The sequence below is a fragment of the Tenrec ecaudatus genome, chromosome 12, assembly GCF_050624435.1.
Source record: "Tenrec ecaudatus isolate mTenEca1 chromosome 12, mTenEca1.hap1, whole genome shotgun sequence".
Lineage (NCBI taxonomy): Eukaryota > Metazoa > Chordata > Mammalia > Afrosoricida > Tenrecidae > Tenrec > Tenrec ecaudatus.
This window is the reverse complement of record NC_134541.1, coordinates 98,691,457-98,708,762: the sequence shown is the minus strand read 5'-3', so window position 1 is coordinate 98,708,762 and position 17,306 is coordinate 98,691,457. Positions and strand designations below refer to the sequence as shown.

At 45.1% G+C, this 17,306-nt stretch overlaps 1 pseudogene; it reads left to right on the top strand.

Annotated features, from left to right (window-relative positions):
• The first annotated feature begins 14,539 nt into the window (after positions 1–14,539).
• LOC142423400 (STING ER exit protein pseudogene) lies at positions 14,540–15,208 on the top strand (annotated as a pseudogene).
• The last annotated feature ends 2,098 nt before the right edge of the window (positions 15,209–17,306 follow it).

Here is a 17,306-nt window from a genome sequence, read left to right as displayed (position 1 = left end):
CCAAAGGGCTAGTTCTACTTTGTTCTATAGGATTTCTATAAATCAGAATCAACTTAACAGCAGTGAACTTTTATTTTAAATTTGCAGCCATCACCACGCTTTATTCTTGAATTATGCCATCACCATTCACAGAAATTCTGTGTCTCCCAAGTACTCAGTCTTCATTGTCCCCCTCCACATGGCCCTGGTAGCTATTAATAGGTCTCCATATTCTCCATATTCCTGCTTATTCTAGCTCTCTCATATAAGTGGTAGCAGACAATATTTATCCTTTTCTCACTATTTTCCCCCCAAGAAGTCATCAATCCTATTACTTTATAGATTTAATTAACCTGGATTTCATATATGGAAAAACATGCCAAAAGTGAAATAAATAACAACAAAAATAAAACAGAGAAAAACCGTAATCAAAATGAAAGCATAATATATTAAAAGTAGAACAAATTTCCAGTGGTTCTAAGGGGAGAGCAAATGATAAGGTGTTAAATCTTAGCCTAACTGCTTCTGCTTTCATTTGTTTTCCAATGCACTCTGCATTAGAGCAAGGCTATTCACACCTCTGTCTTCCCCCATCTCTGTTTGTTCAATTATTAACCTCTTTTATATCTTCAAACAAATCGACTGCAGGCTCAGCCTACCCTACTCCTGCCTTATAAACATAACAAAAAGAACCCATCCCCAAATGGGATTATCACCACTGTAGGGGTTAGAATTTGTGGCACACACTTTGGAAGACCCAATTCTATCTATGAAACCATTTTATTGGACAAAGAGAGGGCAAAGTCTCATCCATTTCCTCAAGAGGTTGCACCTTTGAGTCATCTTTTTTAAATCATTTTATTGGGGGCTCATACAACTCTTATCACGGTCCATCCATCCATCTGTGCGTCAAGCACATTTGTGCATTTGTTGCTATCATCATTCTGAAACCATTTTCTTTCTCCCTGAGCCCTTAATATCAGCTCCTCATTTTTCCTCTCCCTCTCTGCACCCCCTCTCAGAACTCTTGATAAGTTATAAATTATTATTTTGTCATGTTTACACTGTCCAACTTCTTTGCCTCTGCAAACCAATCGAGTTGGCCATTTCACCAACCCCATTATGTGCACTATGACTATTAAAGGCCCAGGTCTGCAGGGAAGGTGGTTTCCGTGGTCCCCCTTACCTTCATTCTCATGTGGCTCTCACTGCTAGCAGAGTCACTAGCAGCCTGCTATGCACCCTTCTTACGTAGCTCAAAACAGAAAAGGAAAGCATTTTTCTTCTGTCATGGCACACACTTTCTTCTTCTGCCTTCCCGAGTGAACATCTATGAGTTGGTCAATGTCAGATCCAGAAAGGTCAGACCAGATGTTTTAGAACACTGTTCAAGTTTTGCATGCAATCTGTATGCTCTCTTGAAGTTTGGAAAGGCACTCACAGACTAATTGGAGTTCCCTTAAGGTTGAGAGTACCTGGTTACAAGGAAGTTGATTAGATGTTTTCTAAAGTTATAGGTGATTCAGTGGTAAAATTCTCGCCCTCTATATGGGAGACCTAGTTTCTATTCTTAATGCACATATTTACTGTGGTAGTTATATAATCTGTTGTCAATTTGAGAGGATTGTGGCAAAGGAGTGGAGTCTAGCCTGTCAATCAGGTCATAGCCAATGAGGGCTCTGTGTGGACATGGCCTTCTCCTGAGGATTCTGGGAACTCCAGTATTCCTCCTTAGAGGCAGGAGAATATTTATCTCTCTCTCTCTCTCTCTCTCTCTCTCTCTCTCTCTCTCTCTCTCTCTCTCTCTCTCTCCCTCTCTCTCTCTCTCTCTCTCTCCCCCCTTCCTTCCTGAGGGACATTGCTGTTGAGAAGACACATGGAACTATGCTAGTGTTCTGAACTGGAGGAACCACATGGAGACCCCTGCCAGTGCTGAGATGCTATGACGCCACTGGATCCACAAGACTTCCCACCCATTAGCCTGTGATCTTCCTGTATTTGGTGCCATTGCATGTGTTTTTGTGAGTCAGAAGAGGACTTTATAGATTGTTATTGGACATGTGGGCTAATATTGGACTTATGGACTTGGTCTGGACTCGACTGGGATGTTTTCTTGATGTACAATTACTCTTTATATAAAGTTCTTTCTTATACACATATGGGTGTCCATGAATTTGTTTCTCTAGTCAACCCAGACTAACACAGTTACCACCCATTTATCAGTGGGTATTTGTGTGTTTCTATGATGCCTCCTATACATGTGAAAGTTGGATATTGAATAAGGAAGACTGAAGAAGAATCAATGTATTTGAATTGTGGTGCTGGAGAAGAGTATTGCAAATACTATGGACTGCTAAAAGGACAAACTGATCTGTCTTTGAAGAAGTACAGCCAGAGTGCTCCTTAGAGACAAGAATGGTAAGACTTTGTCTTACAAACCTTGGGCAGGTTGTCAGCAAAGACCAGTTCCTGGAGAAGGACATTATGCTTCATGTAATAGAGACAGTGAAAATGGGGAAGACCCTCAACAAGATGGATTGGCACAGCAGCTACAGCGATGGGCTCAATAATTGTGAGGATGGTGCAGGACTGGCCATTGTTTGGTTCTGTTGTGTGTAGCGTCAGTATGGGTCAGAACTGACTCAGTGGTACTTATCAACAACATGATGCTGAACAGGTTTAAGTGGAGTTTCGAGACTAAGGCTAGGAAGATAATCTACTTCCAAAGATCAGCTCAAAAAAACTCTGTGGAGCACAATCGTCTGATCTGCATCTGCAATCAATCACAAAGGTGATGCAGGACCAGCAGCATTGCATTCACTGTAAATGGAGTCTCCATGAATCTGGGGACATACTAGACAGTGGCCAACAACAAAGTTCACTGAACATCTAATATAATATTCTCAGTTCTATGTAATTCTCTCTTCCTGCACAAACGCTTCCCTTGGGGCACTTTACCTTTAAAAACGCCACTTTACCTTTAAATCCAAATATAAGAAAACAACACAAATATAAGACCAAGATTAGTTTGGGCGTTTTATTGTTCTGCAGGCACCAAGTCCTTCTTCACCCGAGTAAGGGAGGCATCCAATCATTTCCCAAGAGAAGAGGACATAAACACCACTTTTGTGAATGAGGGAGAAAAACAGCCTTGGGATTCTTGAACAATTGAAAAGAAATGCAACATTGGTGTTTTTGCCTTTATAATTCTCTCCCAAGACATAGAGTCCATTTCTCTCTCTCCAGAAAGTGAAAAGAAACCACCAAAATGACTTCAATGAGTTACGTTGCTGACAACCGGGAATGGCAATGTTTGAGATATCAGCCAAGATAATCATTTCCACAGATGATCCTTGGAAATAGGAACAGCTAAACCTTTAGTGTGGGAGTTTTCTCTTACCCCGCAAGAAGATTTTTCAGGAAGTAGCAATGAAATCATGACAACTAACTTAACGCACTACAGCAATGTCGTCCCTACGGACTATTGGGATGGATCATTCTTGGTCATACATGCTGTCCTATTCAGTGTAGGGTGTTTGGCAGCAATCCTGGCCTTCACTCATTTAGCCTTACCCACTCTGTGTCAACACTACCTCTCCCAGTTATGACACCAAAAATGTCTCTAGACATGGCCCTATTGTCCCAGGTGACAACCACTCCCCTAAACCAAACAAATGTTGACTATGCTGATTTTAGTTGAGAGTGGAATCACAGCCTGCTAGGAACCATCATGTCTCAATCACATTTTACTAATAGGCATCGTGGCTCACAGGCCCCACCTGTCACATTGTGGAGAGAAGCCACGTTCTGGTGAGGTCAAGTCTCAAACCACACAGAACAATAATGTACGTGTAGCTGCATGACCAGAGACAAAAATGCATGCATTTGTTTTCATGATTTTCATGAAAATATCTCCTGTTCCTTCTTTGATGATTTTCCTTTTAGTGTTTGGAAGCTCCTCCGAGGTCTTCTTAGCCTACACTTCCTCCTCTTGAGTTGGCCAACTCCTCCACTGGTCAAGTTTCTAAAGTTACAGACTCAAGTCCTCATCTTTTCTTTCTCTGTACTCATGACTTTCAAATAACATTTTTATCTCAATGACTCCAAATGGTTATGTATAACTGAGATGTCCACTCTTGATTCTTGATTTGTAGAGTTAACATGTCGTCAGGAGAGACCACTCCCTGGAGAAGAACATCATGCTTGGGAAAGTAGCAGGGCCATGAAAACGAGGAAGGCCTTCAAAGAGATGGATTGACAGAGTGGCCTTAACAATTGGCTTCAAAATGACAATAATTGTGAGGATGGTCCAGAGCTGGGCAGTGCTTCCTTCTGTTCTACTGGGTCACTATGAGTTGGAAACGACTAAAAGGCACCAAACAAAAACAACATACCATCTAGTTAAGTTGGCATCACTAGGAGATAACCTTTGTTAAGGCTCTCAGTGTTTGAAAATGCTTTGGGGCCACACACAAAGTCTCCAGCGGCCTCTTCCTCCAAAGTGGGAAGCCAAGTCCTCTGTCCTCGTCTGTCCTTAGTCTGGAAGCTCCACTGAAACCTGCTCACTCTGGATGACCCTGCTGGCATTTGAAATACCACTAGCCTTGCTTCCAGCATCACAGCAACCCACAAGCAACCACAGTGTGACAACCTGACAGACAAGCCCTGAATTGAAATGATGGAAGATCCTATTGGCAAAATATTGAATTATACAGGAAGCATAAAGAGAAGAAGGAAAGAACGCAGAGTCACTGTGTCAAAAAGAACAAGTTGACAGTCCACCATTTCAGGAGGTAGCATATGAGTAAGAACCAATGGTGCTGAAGGAAGACGTTCCAACTGCACTGAAAGCATTAGCCAAAAACAAGACTCCAGGAATTGATCAAATACCCAATGAAATGTTTCAGAAAACTGAAGAAGCCCTGGAAGGACTCACTCTTCTATGCCAGGAAATGTGGAAGACAGCTACTTGTCCAACTGACTGAAAAAGATGCATATTTGTGCCCATTCCAAAGAAAGTGACTCAACAGAATGCCCAAACTATAGAATGATGCCACTGATATTGCACATAAGTAAAATTTTGTTTAAGAGCATTCAATAATGGCTGCAGCAATACATTGACAGGGGACTGCTAGAAGTTCAGGCTAGATTCAGAATAAAACATGAAACAAGATTTTATCATTGTTGATGTCACATGGATTGCGCTTCAAAGTAGAAAATGCCAGAAAGATGTTCACCTGTGTTCCATTGACTGTGCTGAGGCATTTGACTGTATAGACCATAATAAACTGTGAATAACCTTTAGAAGGATGGGAATTTCAGAACACCTCATTTTTCTCATGAGGAACTTGTACGTGGACCAAGAGACAGTTCTGTGACCAGAACTGGGAAAAACTGCCCGGTTTTTAAATAGGGAAAGGAGTGCATCAAGGTTGTATCCTCTCACCATCCTCGTTCCATCTGTATGCTGAGCTAATCATCAGAGAAGCTGATTATATGACGAAGAATGCAGCATCAGGATTGGAGGAAGGCTTATTAGCCCGTGATATGCTGGTGACACAAACTTGCTTGCTGAAAGTGAGGAGGAATTGAAGCACTTTCTAATAAAGATCAAGGATTGCAGCCCTCAGTGTGGATTAAACCTCAACACAAGGAAGACCCAAATCCTTACAACTGTGCCAATAGGTAATGTCATTGTAAATGGAGAAAAGGTTGATAATGACATGGATTTTGTCTTGTTTGGATCCACAATCAGTGCTCATGGAAGTAGTAGTCATGAGATCAAAAGACAAGGTGCATTAGGTAAATATGCTGCACAAGACCACTTTAGTGTTGCAGATCAAGGATGTTACTTTGAGGACTGAGGTATACCTGACCCAAGTCATGGTCTTCTCCATTGAATCATATGCATGTGAAAGTTAGACATTGAATAAGGAAGACCAAACAAGAATAAATGCATTTGAATTGTGGTGCTGGAGAAGAATATTGAAAGTGCCATGGACTGCTGAAAGAAAAAAATCCATCTGTATTGAAAGAAGGAAGACCAAAGCATGCCTTAGAGACAAGAATGGTAAGACTTCATCTTACATCCTTTGGACATATTGGTAGGAGAGACCTGTCCTTGGAGAAGGACATTATGTTTGGTAAAGTGGAAGGGCAGAGAATAAAATGAAGACCTTCAATAAGATGGATTGACACAGTGGGCTGTGCCCATCAATGGGCTCAAACTTAAGAGCCTTGTGAGGATGGCACAGGATAGGGTAACATTTCATTCTGTTGTGCATAGGGTCTCCATGGATCGGAGACAACTCGATGACACTGAACAGCAACACGAGATCACCACTGCTCCTTTTTGTCCTGTGTGCCATTTTAAGCATCAATAGTGTTTAATATATTATTGTCTTTTTAGTGAAGGTTTGCACAGCAATTTCCAGTCAACAATTCCTACCCAAGTTGTTTGGTGACATTGACTACTTGCTACACAATGTGGGAACATTCTCATTATTTCTGCTGGGTTTTTTTTCAATTCATATTTAAATTTGAAGACCCACAATTTTTTTTTGTTTTAATCTTTTTATTGGGGCTCATAAGGCTCTTATCACAATCTGTGCATACATCAAATGAGCAAAGCACCCTTATACATTCGTTGCACTCGTCACTCTCATAATTCACCTTCCACTTGGGTTCCTGGAATCAGCTCGGTTTCCCTTTTTTTTCCCCCATCCCCCTCCCTCCCCGATCCCACCCCTGGTCCCTTGATAGTTTATAAATAATTATTATATCTTATCTTACACTCCCCGGCGTCTCCCCTCACCCGCCTCCCCCTTGACAATCTCCCAGAGAGGAGGTTACACATAGATCTCCGAGATCGGTTCTCCCTTTCTACATGCCCTTCCCTCCTGGTGTCGCCTCTCCCACCGCTGGTGTTGAAGGGTTCGTCTGTCCTAGATTCCCTGTGCCTCCAGATCCCCACTGCACTGCTGTACATCCTCTGGTACAACCAGGTCCGCAAGGCAACGTAGGATTGGGGTCATGATGATTGGGAGGGGAGGAAGCGTTCAGGAACTAGAGGAAGGTTTTGAGTTTCATTGTTGTTACACTGAACCCTGTGTGGCCCATCTCCTCCTCCCTACCCCTCTGGAAGGGGTGTTCAGCTCTCTACAGGTGGGCATTGGGTCCCCATCATGCACTCCCCCTCTTTCACGGTGATGTGATTCTCACCACCACCTCACCTTTGATGTTGGAGACCTGGTCTCCTTTGTCCTTCATGGTCACCTATGTTGGTGTGCTGCTTCCGTGTGGGCTCGGTTGCTTCTGGGCTAGATGGCCGCTTGTTTGCTTTCAAGCCTTTAAGTCCCCAGACGCTATATCTCTCAGTAGCCGGGCACCATCCGCCTTCTTCACCACACTTGCTTATGCACACTTTCATCTTCAGCCATTATGTGAGGAAGGTGATCACACAATGATTGTTTTTGTTCCTTTGTATCTGCTACATGGTCCATTCAACACCTTGTGTTCGCTTAGGCCGTGTGCTTCTTCTCTGTGGGCTTTGTTGCTTCTGAGCTAGATGGCCGCTTATTTGCCTTCAAGCCTTTAAGACCCCAGATGCTATATCTTTTTTTGATCGCCGGGCACCATCAGCTTTCTTCACCACATTTGCTTACACACACGGCTGTCTTCAGTGATCATGTCGGGAAGATGGGTATCCTGCAATGGCTGCTTAGCAGGGCGAGGTGCTATTGTATTGGGAAGAAGACCCACAATTTTACTATTTTCATTTCCTCATCAATATTTCCTCATCAACTTCATGCCAAGGACCTGGTTCAAATTTCACATATGAGGCAATTGAAAATACCCCAACTTGAGTCAGGCACACCTTAGAAGAATATTACAAGAATCTGATTAAAATACAAACACACACACATATGCACACACATAACATTTTAAAGTATGCATGGTCCATGTCTCCTCTCACATGCTGTCTTCTGAGGGACAAACCAGTGAGAGAAGCTCCCACTCTGGTCACAGTTACAAGTACATCCCCTGGTTGGGTTACAAGTACATCCCCTGGTTTGGGTCCTCCTGGTATATATGTGTATACTTATTCATCTGTCTCCCCTGACTAGAGTGTAAGCTCCATGAGGGCAAGGGCTACATTTATCTTGTTTGATGCTGAATACCTGGTGCCTCCTCACAGTCCCTGGGAAATAGCAGCTAGTTGCCATCAAGTTGACTTCAACTCACAGTGACATTATGCAAATAGAAGGAAATGCTGTGTCATCCTCATGATTAAAACAGCATGTTCAAATCCATCATTGTGGCTGCTGTGCCCATCTGTCTCCCTTGTCCTTGCTGGTCCTCACCTTCACCAACCATGATGTCCTTCTTCGGTGATTGATCCTTCCTGACGATGCGTTCAAAGAAAGCAAGTTGGACAATGGTCTATGGTGATTCTTAGAGTTTCCATTGGATAATTCTCTGAAGCAGATCTCCAAGCCTTTCTTCCTTGTCTGACTTGGTCTGGAAGATCTGTTGAAGCCTATCCAGCCTGGGTGACCTTGCTGGGATTTGAAATACTGGCAACATAATATCCCGCTCACAGCAGCATGCAAGAAGCCATAGCATAACCCACTACTGGGCAGTGAGTGGTGGTAGGAAATAGTAGGCACTCAATAAAAATGTTCTGAGTGATAAATGCAAGTCTGAAGTTCCTCTGCCCGGAAAGTGCTCTCAGCCAGATGCAAACTGTCAGTTGGAATTAAGGAAGAACCTTTTCACTGCACTTAGCATGTCAAGACCATCACCAACCACACAGAAACACTAGCATCTAAAAGATGGGCTCTCAGCAAAGCTGTCACTTGTGCTTGGCCACAGCTATGGCAAAATGCAGAGTGGCATTTTCCCTGATGCAAGATGAAGACTTGACCTTTCTGGCCTGAAAATGGGGTCTCGATTGTCATCTGTCAAAGAAAGCAACCACATCCTATTCAAACCAACAGCAAACTTCAGCCAGTGTCAGTTTACTGCGTGAGGGCCAAGGCCACGTGGCTGCAAAATGAAGAAATGAGCAGACGCAGACGAACAGGTGTAGTAGCAGAACAAAAGAAAAAGGCTGTCTCCCTATAGTCAGAGAGAGGACAAGGGAACTGGAGCGCAGACGTGGAGTCCCAATATGAATGCCCTAGGCAGTGACGGCTCATCTCCCCAGCCCAATGACCACTCCATTGTCCCGGCTGCTGCTGCTGTTGCAAAGCAGAGGTCACAAACCGGTGACTGCTGCTTCAGATCCAGCACACAGAGATGCTCTGCGCTGCGCACCCAGCATGTTGCAGAGAGCTAAATTATTTGCTGAAATTTCTAAATTTGAAAACTCTAACTGTTTATCCATCATCTATCTATCGACCTACATTAATTCCTAGCTTCTCTGGAAAAATCAGAAAATCCAGCAACACTGAACCCATATTGTCACATGCCAACACTAACTAGCTGGGCTTGATCATCAGATCATCCCACTTCCCCCGTGACTCTCGGCACTTTTCTATAATACCTAGCTGGCCTCCACAGGCGGTGGTCGCTCAAGGATAGCATGCTCACCTTCCATCCAGGATATCTGTGTTCAAATCCTGGCCATAGCACCTCATGGGAGGAGATAGTCCAGCAAGCTAATCATTGGGTGGTTGGCCTAAAGGCCAGGGGCTGGAGCCCACTAGCCACTCGCCAGGAGGAGAATGTGGCTGTGTGTTCCCATTAAGATTACAGAGTGACTGTGAGGGGGCAGTCGCCTCAGTGGCAGTGGGTGAACACATTCACAGCATGCATGTCACCCACATGTCTGTCAATAGACACCTGAGTGTCGCAATGATGCAGGACAGGTTTCAGGAGCTTGCAGTCTAAAGCAGACTGGAGTCACATGCTTGGTGCTCCACTTCCAAACACCAGCCAATGCCAGTTCTTCGGACCACAACAGCCTAGTCTTCCAAGCATAAGGATGGTGCAGGACTAGGCAGTGTTTTCTTTCGTTCTGCTGTGCCTGAGGGCACCATGGGAGGAAAGGAAAAGTGGTTCGATGACAGCTAACAGTAACAGCCTGGTTCCTGCAGACATTTGAATGTGTGCTCTCTGCTGCTGAAAGGGAAACATCCTTACTCTCCTGTCCTCAAATTCCCAAAGGAATGTCTACCAAAAGAGTCACCCTCTTGGGAAGGCACCAGAGATTTCTCGTCTCTCACTCCACCTTTTGCCTGCTCCTCACCTCAAGGGAAGAGTAAGCAATCTGATGAGTGAAATTCCAAAAGGCCGACCTCAGAAGCAGGGAAGGCGGTCCCACCTATTCTCTTTCACCCGGCCCAGGGACCTCTGAGGTGGGAAACCCAGGCCTCCTCTCGACATATCAGTGGTCACAGCTGGGCCAGGGCCCTCTCAGACTTCTCCTTCACCAGGACCTTTAGACCTTTGGTTTAAAGCCAACATGAGTCCCATAAAGCTATCTGGGTGACCATTCTCCATGGCTGCCTTGCCACCAAAGGCTATAAGCAAATGAGTCCAAGGCTCAAATTTGGCGGAAAGTAACAAAAGATCAGGTTCAACTGTGTTCTTCAACCTAATATACCAGGGATCACGGCATGTTTAGACTTACAGATCTCAGTGATAAAAATGTTGCCTTCTTCCCTGTCTGGTTCTTTGTGATTGTTCTGAGGAGAACAAGGACAGTAGGTGGGGGCAGCATTCAGAATCCTATCTCCACCCCCCCCCAAAAAAAAATCCCCACTGTCTTCCAACCGACTCCAACTCATAGTGATCCTATAGGACAGAGTAGAACCGTCGCCTTGGGTTTCTGAGGCTGTTAATCTATGCAGAATCAGACAGCCTCATGTTTCTCCTGTGGATTAGAACCATTGATGTTTTATTTCGCAGCTCAAGCTTAACCCATTATGCCACCAAGTCCCCCCCCCCCCATTCCTCAGTATGTCAGGAAAATTTAATCCTTGGCAGGGTTTCTGGGATTCCTAAAAGCACAAAAATATGGTGTACCTTCTTGAAGCAGTAATTACTCAGATTTGGAAAGAACATTTTAGAATTTTTCACTCTTAAATAGCTTTATCACATGTATACCTATGTGTAATTAGCAAAAAATCATCTTTCCCAGGTTGATCAATCTTGTGATATATTTCAGGTGTGAAATTATGAAGCATCTAACTTTTATGTGCAAGGAAGCGACTGGATAATTAGGTGCTCTGGGTAATTAGGGTGCACAGTGAAGTTGCATCACGGCGAACAGGATTTATCAAAGCAAAGATGGTGACAACTTTCCGGGGTGTCAAGGCTGATAGTGGTCCACAAGACCCTCGGAAGTGTGAATGGTTTACACTCTGCTGCTAATGTCAAGGTTGATGGTTCAAACCCAGGAATTAGCACCTGCAGAAGAAAGGTCTGACCATCTGCCTCCATAAGTAGTACAGTCAAAAAACCACTATGGGACAGTACTACTCAGCTACCACATGAGGTCACTAGGAGTCAGAAGTAAGTCAACTGCAATGGATTTGGGTGGTCAACAGGGGCGAGGATCTCTCACGTACATCTGAAATTTTTTATGAGCTTTTTTGCTACATTCTCTCATGTTTTCCATGGTTTCATTCCATAGAACACCCCTGCCCTCTCACAGTCCCTCTGATTCCTGCCACAATCTGGCTACATATTTTTTGCCCTTGATTTATGTCCTTTTCCCACAATAGTGAGCTTCTGGTAGCACAAGGAGACTGAAATGTTTTTTGTCTGTTTGATTGACTTAAGTGTCACTGTTCATGTACTTTCCCATATACTGGTAGCTCATAAATTATATTGTCAACGTGGAAGATGCCTTGGGGTTTAAAGCCCAGTAGTTTGAAGACTAAGCATAAAACTTGTGAAAACAACCACAATAATGAGGGAAATTTTAAATAGCCTGGAATCATTTTTTCCCAGAAGAGACCGACCGCAAGAGCAAAGATAGAACTCACAGTCAATCACCAGAACTGGTTGATACCTACTAAATAGGACAATTAGGCCACCAAATGTCATTTTTTTAAATGAGAGTTTTAGGTGAATGCCCATAATGCACACATTCTGTAAAAAAGAACTATGTTTTCTGATGAAATGGATGACTCGAGGTGTTGGCATAAATGAACAAGCGACTGGAATGCTTTATACCAGAAAGAAAGGAAGCTAACAGAATTACCATGATCATCTTTATGATCAATCAAATGTCCATAGCAAAAAAAGCAGAAACAACCAGCATGCGTAGCCACAGAATGAGCCTAAACAAAATGCAATTGTCCTAGGCGGAGTTTTCTGCTGCTCTTGTGGACGTTGTTGTTGATGACGACGGTGCTGTTGAGTCTGTTCAGTTCATAGCAATTCTAGGAACAGCAGAATGACACGCCTCCTGGTCCTATGCCACACTCAAAATTGTTCTTAGGCTTCAGCTATTGTTGCAGGCACTGTGTTGCTTCCCCTCTCCTTTACCAAGCATGATGACCTTTTCCAGGGACTGGTCGCTCCTGATAACATGGCCAAAATATGTAAGATGAGTCTTGCCATCTTGCCTCAAAGGAGCACTCTGGCCATACTTCTTCCAAACAGATTTGTTTTTCTTTGGGCAGTCTGTGGTACGTTTAATATTCTTCACCAGCACCATACTCCAGGTGTATTGATTCTTCTTCAGTGTTCCGTATTCAACATCCAACACTTTAAAGTGTTCTTGTACAGCAGATTTACCCAATCCAAATGTATCCTTTGATCTCTTGACTGACTGCTGCTTCAATAAGTATCAGTTGTGGATCCAAGCAAGATAAAATCCTTGACAACCTCTATCTTTTCTCCACCTATTATGGTTGGTCCAGCTGTGAGGATTTGGGTTTTCTTTACACTAACTTGTAACGCATTTTGAAGGCTGTAATCCTTGATCTTCATCCACAAGTTCTTCAAGTCTGCCTGAATTGCACCGGGCAAGGCTGGGTCATCTGCATAACACAGGGAACAGGTCTTCCTCCAATCCTGATGCTGGATTCTTCTTCATATAATCCAGCTTCTCTTGGCATATTTTCACTCACAGTATTTACTCAGCATGTAGATTGAATAAGCATGTTGAAAGGATGCAACCCTGACACTCCATAGAAGCAAAACCAGTAATATGTATTTATCAATCACCTCATATGCATGTGAAAGGTGAACATTGAATATTGAAAAGTACTTCTGACTGCCAGAAGAACAAATAATCTGTCTGGAAAGAAGTACAGCTAGAATGCTCCTTAGAAGTGAGGATGCAAGGCCTCAGTCATCTCATTGGAAGTTGGATCACACATTGGGCATACACCAGGAGAGACCAGTCCCTGAAAAAGACGTGTATGCTTGTAAAGCCATTTGGCCCTTGGTTTTGTTTGTTGTTGTTTTTTTGTTTTTTTTGGTGGGGGGGTTGGAAGTGTTTTGATGACCTTCTCTGTTTCTCCTTTAGGTATGGGTCTGTTGAGGTTTTCAACTGTCTGTGTTAATTTGGATAGATGATATATTTCTAAGTATTTGTTCATGTTTTCTAGATTATCAAACTTGTTGGAGTTGTCTTTGATAATAGTGTTACTCTTCTTATTTCATTTGGATCTCTATTGTGATATCACCCTTTTCATTTCTACTTCTAGATTTTTGCATATTTCCCCCTTTGTTAAATTTGCTAGAGGTTTGTCAGTTTTGTTCATCCTTTCAAAGAACCAACTTCTTATCTTGTTGATTTTTCCCTTGTTTTTCTGTTTTCCAGCTCACATATTTATGCTCAAGTCTTTATGATTCCTTTACTACTGTTGTTGGATGCTCTATGTTGTTATTTCTTGTTCCAGTTGTTGCTATAAATTGCCCTCTGTTAACTGCTTTTGCTGGGTCCCAGTGGTTTGGAGATGTTGTGTTATCATTCTCACTTATGTCAAGCAATGTCTTAATTTATCCCTTATTTGACCTAGTTTTTTTAAAGTAACATGCTGTTCAGTTTCTATCTGCTTGGCTTTATGTTCTTGATCTTCTTTCGATTATTGATTTCTAGTTTTAGAACATGGTAACCTGAGAAAATGAATTGTAGGCCCTCAGTGTTTTTGAATTTATTGAGCTTGCTTTTTTCTCCTCTTTATATTTGTGGTTTTATTGGTGTCTTTGGTTCCTCCTCTAATTCCACTGTTATTTTAGTTTTACTTTCAGTGTATGGGTTTCCAGGTAGTGTTGTTCTGTATGCTGCTCTTGGGTTTGTCTGTTGTTGATCCTCTCTGTCCAAAATCTTGGGTTTTTTTTTTTTTTATGAATTCCTTTCATTTGTCCTTGCCGATGTAAATACCTTCCATAGGTAAGGGACCATTTTGCTTGCCATAGGATGTTCGTTTGGTCCCATTCTTCTTTAAGAATTTGATAGGATGAAAGAAGCCGAGCGCGGGAGTGGCGTCATTTCTGTGCGTCTCTCTCTCTCTCTCTCTCTCTCTCTCTCTCTCTCTCTCTCTCTCTCTCGCTCGCTCGCTCCGCATCCGGTTTCCGGTTTCTCCTGTGCGCGATGCCGAAGGTGGTGTCCCGCTCGGTGGTCTGCTCCGACACCCGGGACCGGGAGGAGTACGAGGACGGCGAGAAGCCCCTGCACGTCTACTACTGCTTGTGCGGCCAGATGGTCCTGGTGCTGGACTGCCAGTTAGGGAAGTTACCCATGAGGCCCCGCGACCGCTCCCGCGTGATCGATGCTGCCAAGCACGCCCGCAAGTTCTGCAACACGGAGGACGAGGCGGCCGTGTACCTGCGGAGACGCGAAGGCATTGAGCGGCAGTACCGCAAGAAGTGCGCCAAGTGTGGGCTCCCGCTCTTCTACCAGGCGCAGCCCAAGAACGCGCCCGTCACCTTCGTCCTGGACGGCGCCCTGGTGAAGCTGGGCCAGGGTCTCGGGAAGACAAACCTATTCCCTCCGAGGCCGGAGCCGCCCAAAAAGGTGATGATGACCAAACGCACCAAAGACATGGGCAAGTTCAGTTCGGTCACCGTGTCTACCATCGACGAAGAGGAGGAGGAGATGGAGGCCCGGGACGTTGCTGACTCCTACGCGCAGAACGCCAAGGTCATCGAGAAGCAGCTGGAGCGGAAGGGCGGCAGCCGGAGGCGGCTGCCAGGGCGGGCCGGGCTGGGAGCTGAGAAAGCCAAAAGGAGGGGGACCTTGATCGACAGCCAGTTCAAATGAGCAGAAGCAGACATTTCGAGCAGGGGGGACAAGAACTGCTGCTGGTTGGGGGCTGCCGGGGTAGGGGTGGGGGGGAGGGGGACACGGACTGTGGCTTCTCCCTGGTGCAGTGAACTCTTCAGCCACTACTACCCAGACAGGAGGGTGGGTAAGAATATGATTGATGCCAGGCCATGAATTTTTCTAAATCTTTCTGTATTGGGGGGCGAGGGGGTGTGCGCACGGGGCAGGCTTCACCAAGTTCGTGGAAAACTGGAATGAGAAGTTAACGCCATTTCCCCACAAAGCGTTCGAAGCCCCCTCATAGGTGGGCTTTCTGTACTGGTCTTGGTTGCCCTGCTGCGGCCCAGTGGACACCACATGAATAGGTTACTCTTGGAGGGGTCCTCGTTTCTAAAGTGGCTGTTTTTTTTCCTGCCTTCTGGAAAGGTGATACAATTTTGGAACGACCCTTCTAGTGTGTCTGCAAACAAAGCAACATTGGGCTGTATTTGCCATCACACCAAGTCATCTGGTTTGAGTGACTCTGACTTATCTGTTTGTTCTTAGGATGGCAAGTATTGGCTATGGGTTACTGACTATTTCTGCTATGAGAGGAAAATCATCAACATCCAGAATCTGCCTGAAGTCTTTCCCCTTCAGACATTAAAACGAGAGGTAAACTGGCCCCCCTTGTGCCTGTGGATCAGGATGGCCCCGTGCTGAATGAAAATCTCCCAGGGGACTTCAAAAGGCTCTCAGGGAACAATGGAAAGCAGAGTCAGGGCCATCTGCCCACAAACGTTTTGAAGTCCGCTCAGCAAGTAAACCCAAGGGAAGCTGCCTTCGTGTCCAGCCGCTTAGTGAAGATGGAGAAAAGAGACAGCGATCTCCAAGAGTGGCCGTGTGGGGTGGGGGGAGGCTGGTGTTCCTCTTTTGCTCTGTGCATAATGAAAACATCATTTTGTCTCTCTGCATCTGTGGTGTCCCTGTGCAGTCTGTGTCCATGTTTCTCTCTGCCCAGCTGGACCAGAGATGTGCCCTCCGTGGATTGTGGGCACAGCGTTCTGCCCAATGGGTGTGCCTGGCACATGTGTGAGGTGCTGCTGGGAAACCTGACATTTCCCTTGGTTTCCCCCTCCTCAAACTTCGGATTTCCTTATTTGAAAGAAGTGAGCAGAAAGGGGGGATAGGTAGGAGGTGGCAAGAAAGGCGGGGGGTGGGGTGGTAAAGAGGGATGGGGGCCCTGGAAGGGAGGGTACCATAGTGGGGCTTACCATGTCACCATCTTCTCGCCAGCCCTGCATTCAATGAGCTGTCTGCACCTGGATGGTCCCCTTCACCTCATTCCCAGTGGTTCTCCGAATGGACCCTTCACCTCAGCTCCAAACAGTGACCCCCACTATCAGTCCCCTTTAGCCCAAGACCCCCTCGGGAAATAAAGGACATCCCTCCCCTGCAGCAGACACTTAGTCCCTCAGTCTCACTTCCCAACCTCCACCTCCCTCTCGTACTGGGACATGCAAGCAGTGAGCTCAGCTGCTGGGCAGAAAGGTGGCTCCCTTGGGTTGCTTCCTGAGACCCTAAGTCTGAGGAAAATGCCCAACACTGTATCATCCCACGGGGTCTCCTCAACACCCCCTGCAAAGCCTTGTTGCTCTCACACAGGGGCGCTTTAGAAAGTTGATGGGGTGTTTCCATTCCCTGTCACTCCTTTCCCCTCAGACAATCTCAAGCCCCCTTCCCCGCCTCGGGTAAACCGTTTTTGCTTGCTTGGGCTTCGTTTCCGGGGTTGTAATGAAAAATCATTGCCCTCATCACCAATACTGCCCGCCACTCTCTAATGAGCTGCGGTCTGCGCAGCGCACTCTACAGGGACGAGTGTAACCCAGCAAGCACACCGGGCTGGGAGTCCAGTGCAAGCCTATCAGTCATACGTTACCAGCGTGGACTCAGGCTCGGAGAGCTGTCAGCTAGACCACAAACCATAGGGAGAAAGCCCAACACTGACTCTCGAACCTGAACTTGTCACCATTCCACTTACTGCCACCCGTATGGGATTTTAAAAATAGAGCATGCTTGACCCCGGGCACCTTGTCGTGTCAGGAAACCAAGCGCA